Raw genomic sequence first — 8,449 nt, forward strand, 5'->3', positions numbered from 1 at the left:
AACATTGCCACAGACAAAGGATTTAGCTACTTCAGATATTCAAGATACTCTCCTCGAAGCTGAAACACTGGGCCAGGTAAAGCTAGACACCTTCGTGAAGGAAAGGATGATGGCCCCTGGTAAAAGTCACACACAAGGCAAGTTAAGTGATCCTCTACATAAGTCAAATGCAAAGACCTTCAAGTCCCTCTATGAAGTTAAATTGGTAGTAAGTGGCAAGGAAACCATTTTGAAAACTGCCAGGAATATTCTCCAGCGCCTCGTAACTGCCTATGAGGCAGGTCGTAATGTGGATCTAAATCGCATTTTGTGTCATGAACTAATGCCAATTCCAATCTCCCTTGCCAGCACAAACGGAAGTCTGAGAACAGGAAACAAACCCATTCTAGCTGATGTGATGACCAAGGATGTAATTTGTCCACCTGATATATCAATTCCGTCTCCGTCATGCCTTATAATAGATGGTCAAGCATTAGTTGTTGCACTTGGAAAGCCTGCAGGAGTTTTAAACTTTGGTGAACTGGCAGATGTATTTCTTAACCTTGTTCTTTCTATGGGAAGAAGCTTTAAGAGGATTGATGTCACCTTTGATCGGTATAACGAAACTTCAATCAAGGCTGGAACAGGGGATAGGCATTTGAAATATGCTCATTTAGTAAGAAAAGTAATGGAAAATGGATCCGTGCCAATCCCCAACAAATTCGGTGACTTTCTTGCTAACTCGGAGAAAAAAAAAATTTTGGCCTGTTTTCTCTCTAATCACTTGATCAACAATGCTCCTGAAGACAAAATATTTGTGGTTTCCGGTGGATTTCACAAGGAGGATGACGTACGAACGAACAATCGTGATTTGTCTATTGAAGGATTGCAGGCAAACCACGAAGAGGCGGACACGCGTATTTCACTGTCTTAATTCTGGTGCTGATAACATTGTTGTCTCAGCACGTGATGCAGATGTATTAGTGCAATAGGTAGATTAGATGTACGAAATTGTCGTTGCGAGCAGGAACATACATTCCAGTACATGAAGTCAGGCAGAAGCTTTCATTTACGGATCCTGTCTTCGAAACTCTCATCCCATTCCACGCCATAACAGGATCCGACACATTGCTGGGATCAGTAAGAAGACAGTATGGAAAATATTTAACACTACTAAATCTTGGTGTTGACGAATTGAAACAAGAAACAGCACACAAGGCAGAGAAGTTCATGCAAGTTGTATGGTGTACCGGATGCAAGCAGCTGTGATGAAGCCAGAGTAAAGCTGTTCAGCAAAGGAAAAACACCACAAGCACTGCCCCCCCCCCCCCACTACCGATGATCTACGGTTACATGTACAACGGGTCCACTATCTAGCCATGGTGTGGAGGTGGTCGGTCATACCAAAACCTGTGTTACCACCACCTACTATCTTGGGATGAAAAATGGTTGATGGACAGCTCGTTCCAAAACTTCAATCGCTGCCACCAATTCCACAATCCTGCTACGACATTGTCACCTGTGGATGTTTGGGTGGTTGTATATCCGCTACATGTTCCTGCAGGAAAGGTCAGCTTGTATGTACTGCAGCTTGCAAATGTGCAGATACTGGCACTAAGGAGTGCATGAATATCCGTGACTAGATAAATGTTATACTATTTTTGTAGGCAAAATAAGGTTGAATAAGGATAACGTGCGGATTTATCATACACTGGTACGAGTACTGTTAATATTTCAATATGGTCTTATGCTTTGAATAATATTATAATTTTGCATCTTACTTCAGAAATGTTCTATACTTTTTTCTGTATTAAAAACCTACTGTTACACTGTTTTATTCCTAGTTCAAAAGTATGGATACGAAACATTGCATGGATGCACGTAGCCGCCATTTTGTTTTTTTAGCGATTTGGAACAAACAGCTTAAAATTTCAGATTAGAAAACATAATATTTGGATTCAGCATACCCCAAAACATAATGTTTGACACCAAGATCACTATTTTCTTTCTGCTCCTTCAAACGTTATCAGGACCTCATTTCGTATTGCCGCCATTTTGTTTTTTAGCGATTTGAAGCATATAGCACCAAAATCGAGAGTGGCAAACAAAATATTCGTAATCAGCACATCAAATACATTCAGAAAATGTTGTTTGCCGGCTTTTCCTCAAAAATGCTTCCTACAGTCAGAATTTTCGAAAACTGTCTCAGTCTAATAACCTGAGTCTTAACTGCTACTTGTGACGCGTACAGTGATATTTCTGAAGTCCCTTCAGCTCTGTGCCGGCCCCCGTAGCGGAGTGGTTAGCGCATCGCGCTACGACGCCAGGGTTCCCGAGTTCGAATCTCGGCCTGGGCATGGATATTTGTGAGTGTCCATCAATTTCATCATGTCATCAGCCATCCCCATCTTCGCAAATTAGCCAAAAAGTGGCACAAAAAGCGAAGTAGAATAAAGCAAGTCAGGCAAACAATATTTCCAATTTAAAATTTTCAAAACAGTTCTGAATAAAAGCTAAAATATGCGCAAAAGGTATACATGTACGAGGGGCGTATCATAAAGAATTACACTTTATTGTATTCGATACATACAGACATAGATACATTTAATCGGCTATATGCACTTTCTCAACATAGTCCCCCTGGAGCTGTAGACACTTACGCCAGCGGTGTGGAAGTCGTTCGAGACCATTTTGAAACCAGTTCTTTGCAGTTGTGTGCACCCATCGCTGGACATCCTCATGGAGTTCCTCACAATTGTTGAAATGGTGACCACGCAGGGGCTTCTTCATGGCGCCAAACAAGTGAAAATCGGACGGTGCTAAATCGGGAGAGTATGCTGGATGTGGTAACACCTTGAAACCCAGTCGGTCAATAGCAGCTGTTGTTTCACGACTGGTGTGCGGCCGGGCATTGTCATGTTGGAGAAGCACACCTTTGCCCCATTTGCCTTGCCTCTTCTTTTGAATTGCACGACGCAACCGCGTCAGTGTTGCCACGTAGACTGCACTGTTAACGGTGGTTCCCCTCGGTAGCCAATCAATGAGTATGATGCCATCACTATCCCAAAACACAGTGGCCATTTGTTTCCCAGCCGTGGGCGCTGTTTTGATTTTCTTGGGTGGGGGCTACCCTTATGTTTCCACTGAATGGATTGGGATTTGGTTTCCGGTTCGTGGTAATGCAGCCACACTTCATCACCTGTCACAAGCTTCCCCATGAAATCAGCTGGATTCTGGTCGTAAAGTTCCAAAAGCTCCCTGGAAATGTCTACGCGTTGTTGTTTGTGGCATGCGTTAAGACATTTCGGTACCCACCGAGCTGACACTTTACCCATTTTCAAGTCACTGTGCACAATGCGTTGCAGGGTTCGTCTGCTTAATCCCGTAATCCTCTCCAGTTCCGTAAACGTCACAAGCCTGTTCTCCTGTATGACATTTTCCACACGCGCGATGTTCGCGCCTGTTTTCACACTCACATGTCGCCCTGGACTCTTTCCCTTCTCCGTCGACGTTTGACCGTTTTTCCAGCCAGTTACCCAACGTGGAACCCGTACTTTTCATTTTGCATTAAAACAATAAAGTGTAATTCTTTATGATACGCCCCTCGTATAATAAATATCAATGGTTTACCTTAGGGGGACATGCTTTCTCTGCTCTCCCGTACTTTTCTACTGCAACAAGGCAGACTGAGACTGATTAGTGCCTTTGCTTTAACACAAATCTGAGATGCCTCATCTACCGTCTCCGACGCGCGCTGAGCTGCGTGTCAACGTTACTTTCTGGTAATTGTAATCTAGAAGGTTTATGGAAGGAGCACCATACACTTTCCATCTGTCTGGCGAAGCACTCAATCCAATTTTTTCTACTGGTTAGATTCATCTCAGCATTATCTTGTCATCTTCGTTTTGGCCTTTCTCCAGGTCTCTTACCCATCAGGTTTACTAAGGACCATGTGCACTCTTTTTTTTCCCCCTTCCATGAGTGTCACATGACCCGCCCAGCCAAGTCGTCTTAATAAGTACAGTAAAATCTCGTTAATCCGGACTAATGGGTGGGATAAGTTGACCGGTTTAACGAAAGTCCGGATTAACTTATATAACCTAAAAGAACAGTAGAAAGCGCATTAAAACTCCGTTTATAGCAACAAAACACGTTTATTATGCTGTTGCCTGTCCGGATTAAGCGATGTCCGACAAATTACAGTCCGGATTAACTAGGTTTTACTGTATTCTAATAGTGTTAGGAGAGTGTTGGTGATTATGCAAACATCGCCATTCGCCAATTGTTTCATCTCCTATTTTCAGAATATCTTAAGCTTATTGCCCGCTAAGATTCACAGCGATGTAGAAATTTCCCTTATGTGCTTCTCGTGAAATGATATGGTGCAACGCACCGAAACGGCTTGCGGAATTTTCATGTCAGATATGAGTGTTTTCTTTTCTTTTCTGTGTACGCATGACTGCATTCTTGTGTCATACTTGGTGTCTTCATGTAGTTCCTTCATTTTTCGCAGAGCTAAACAAAAGACAAATGCTCTAAATTCCCAACATTCCCAACGGTTCGGAGCCGCGCAGCGCTGGTTACCATAGTGACAGAGAAGCCTTAATTTTTATTGATTGATTGATTGGGTGTTTTAGGTCCACTTTATGCACAATAAGGGTAATCTGGACTGGACCTACAGTTTAAAGTTGGATCCGAACCACCATGTGCCTCCAACGGGTATCGAACACGGGACCCCTTGATTACAAGGCGACGACGCTACCACTGCGCCGTCGTTATCTCGGTTAGTTTCACGTGCCATGTCTCATATCCATGTAATACTATACTCACAATTATCTTTTGTTTTCATGTAGCATTTCTTTTAAGCAAAGGCGTGCAGACTCTCTGATGGGGGGGGGCAAACGCGTTGATGAATGTTCAGTCGGTATTGATCGGTATGAAACAGGGGCGTATATAGTGTGTGTGTCCGAACCAACCGATAAGCCCCTTATTGTAATTTTAGGCAATAATATATTTTCTATAATATTAAATGCAGAAACATAGAGGCAGCATGAATGACGAATAGTTCAATTACTAGAAAATAACGCACTCCCTCCACCCGTAGTTGCTTTGAATATACTTCATTTTCTTTAAGAGCATAATATAATTTAATAACGGCGAAAAGATTCCACCGCACTAAATTTCTAGGTGAAAGTATAATAATAAAGAGGCATGGACGTCTGGAAGGGACAAGGATAGCGCCACACTACCCCCGCAGAAAACGAATGTCAACCTACAAGTGAATAGCACATATAATTTGATTTCCGTCACAGTAATTTACATTAATTATTGTAATAAGGGATACAAGAACGCGCACAATTTCAAATGGTGTTTTTTGAGGAGGCAACACTTGCCCCCAGTATGCACGCCTATGCTTTTAAGCCCAGTAACAATGCAGAATAAAATCTCATGGGATATTCACTTAGACGCACACATGAGATGCACTAATTTGAAACTTAAGGGAAAGTGGATGCTCAAACTAGGGCTCAAACCTGATTCTTGCTAATGTAGACAACATTTATTCATGAAAAATGACAAAATACTGATATCTTGAAACTAGGGAAGGAATGTTAAAATCTATATGGTGTAAATCAGAATACAGATCAATATTTTGCACTATATGTTTTAATAAAAATTATTCTTTGTTTCAGATAAGCCGTTTGCTGTTGTACCGTCGCTTACAAGGTAAGAGAAGACAATTTTGTATTGTTACCCTGCCCCCGTGTCAGGGCAACAGTGTTTTTTTTTCTTATTGCAATATTTATTAATATGTTAATTAATTGGGTAATCAAGTGTATAAACATATATATGTGATTAGTGTAAATCAATTTATTATGCATTTTTAGGTTCATATTATTCCATGTATAAATACCATGTAGCTCTCTGTTCTTTCTTCGTGTTTCGAACGTTCAAAAGAAAGGCGGGCTTAAAAATTTTGAAAGGAGGGCCGTTGGCAACATACGCCAACAAAACGTATATAAACTCCCAGATGAGAGTGGGGGAGGTCGGCTGTTGGAACTGAGACTTGGAAGGGAGAGGCTGTTTTTGCTTCGGTTAGCTAGGACCGGAGGACAGATCTCCCGAAATGGATGCTGTAAGAGATTGGATTGCCGGGCAAGCTAGTGCCTTGGTGTCCAATTTACAGGTAAAAAGGTAGTTTATACTGGATGCTATTTTGAAGTAATTACGGTGCGCCGGGCAGCCTAGTGCCTTGTCACCGTGGAGTGTTGAGAAATGTACACGTCGGGCGGCCTAGCGCCTGTTAAGACGTTTCTTGGAGTAACGCGAGTCTACCTTGTGACAAGCGTACTTCAGATGTAATTCATGAAATGTAAAGCATCCAGGTACAAACAATAGAGATTCCAACATCAAAATTAGAGTTTTGGCCCGATAAATAATTAGAGAAATGAACGTTCGGATACGACTTGTATATACTTCAACTTTTACGTTAATTAAACTATAGAAAATATCCAAAATTTCAGTTTTTAATTTCACACATGCTGGACAAGGTAATATATCCCCTATAGCAATAAGGTTTCGCAAAGGTTATCCGTTGTCTCTTGTAATTAATTATATAATTATGTTGACTTGTAGCAACCCACGTGCATTGTCGTACAAAGAAAGATACCCCTAGACAAATCTGAGCCGAGTACGAAGTGCACCGAACCTCGAGTGCGGAGGTAAAGTTTGGGGGACCAGGCTAGTAACATATTTATTTGGGGGCTCGTCCGGGATTGAACTTAGTTATTTGAGGTCTTGCCGCAGGATATTGAACAAGATTTTTGATTTGAAAGTTAAGGAGAGAAACGGACGAGGATCGAACCGATGATCTTGCGAAACAGAAAAGGGGAAGTTACAAGAATGTCGCTTGATAACTCGAGCAGGTCCAGCCCGACCGTGTCAGAGCTTTCTGTTGTTGAGGAACAAAGGTGCGTTCCAAGAGTGACAATGGAGGAAATTCGTTTGCCGCTTCCAACATTTGAGGGAAATGTAGGGAAGGAAGATGCTTTTTCGTATCTGGATAGGATTCAAGATTACGCGAGAACGCTGAAAATTTCTGAAGATGATCTTCTGAAGCAGTTTATTCCTCTTTCGTTGCGAAATGAAGCGAGGGAGTGGTTTTTGTTCACGGAACCGTTCGGTGATTTTTCACAATTCAGGCATAAATTCTTGCAAGCTTTTCATGGATTGGATTATCAGAGAGAAGCAGAGTTATTTTTCTCTGAAAGGTTTCAACTTGCTAACGAGGGATTGGCGGAATACGTTCGCAAAGTTGACAGGCATTTTAGTAGGATAAGGAATTCGGCTTCTGCACAGGAGAGAATTGACTTTGTGAAATCGCACTGCAATCCGGTATTTAGGGATTATTTGTACAACAAGACATTCACTTCTATGAGAGAGATGAGCGAGTACGGCTTGGAATTGCAAGCAGAGTTTTTGGAAAGGCAGAGATTCAAGTCTTTCGTTTCTGAAGACGAAATTCGCAGCTGCGCTTTGAGAAAGTCAATTAACCAGGAATGCGAAGAGGAGAGGGGGAGAAAGAATTCTGATATTTTCTTGGACCCTGTGAGCATTGGTTTTGACCGCCCGAAAGTCGAGCGCTTGAGGGCTGAACATGTGGTTTCACGCCCTCCACCCTCGCGGCTTGCGGTGAGGGATGAAAACAAACAGAACCGCTTTTCGAAGGAAGATTGCCAGAGAAATAAATTATGCTACACTTGTGGACAGAAAGGTTGCAGAGCTTCAAATCACAAATCAAAAGAAAACAAGATTAATGAACGTGGGAAGGACGTAACAAAAAACTCGTAGAGTCGCCACGAATTTGTCAAGTTCGTGGCGTGGAAACTGCAAATTTTACGCGGAAGGAAAATTTTTCACCTCACAATGTAAATGTAAAAGATGTTAGGGAACCTATTGTTTTATGCAACGTGGCTAATGTGGAAGTACACGCATGTATTGATACGGCGTCGTCCAATAACTTCGTGTCTTTGGAGGTCTTCGAGAAAATGAAGACAAATGGAGTGAAATTGAAGGGTTGCAGAACTAAAGTAATACTTGCGGAAGGAAATGTAGAATCTTTGGGGAGCGCTTACGTGAATATTAAGTTTCACGGACACAAGGCTCGGGATCAGATATTTGTGCTATCAAATGCTAATCATGAAATGTTAATGGGAAGGACATTAATGGCTAAGCTGGGACTTGTACCCATGATTCATCGTAACGGGTGGGCAATTGAGCCTGATCTTTCGAAAATCGTGCCTTTTGATTCGCCGTCGACACGTGACAGCGTTGATGCTGTTGGTTCAAGGGGACTGGATTCGACCACGGATGGAGTCGAAGGAGTCCGAGAGAACGTTTCTGCTTGCGGAGCGGAGACACGTAGCAGCGACATCAAAGAGGAGGGGGTTGACGAAGAGAGAAGGATTGCCAT

General features: G+C 42.3%; 1 long non-coding RNA gene across 1 annotated transcript in view; it reads left to right on the forward strand.

Annotated features, from left to right (window-relative positions):
* LOC145981545 (uncharacterized) overlaps positions 1–5,705 on the forward strand; it is a 276,942-nt gene extending 271,237 nt beyond the window's left edge. The window contains exon 3 of the long non-coding RNA XR_014440968.1: positions 5,670–5,705. This is a non-coding gene — a long non-coding RNA (uncharacterized LOC145981545). The remainder of the gene's footprint in view (positions 1–5,669) is intronic.
* Positions 5,706–8,449: the final 2,744 nt, after the last annotated feature.

Source organism: Lepisma saccharinum, chromosome 29, assembly GCF_977018435.1.
Source record: "Lepisma saccharinum chromosome 29, izLepSacc3.1, whole genome shotgun sequence".
Lineage (NCBI taxonomy): Eukaryota > Metazoa > Arthropoda > Insecta > Zygentoma > Lepismatidae > Lepisma > Lepisma saccharinum.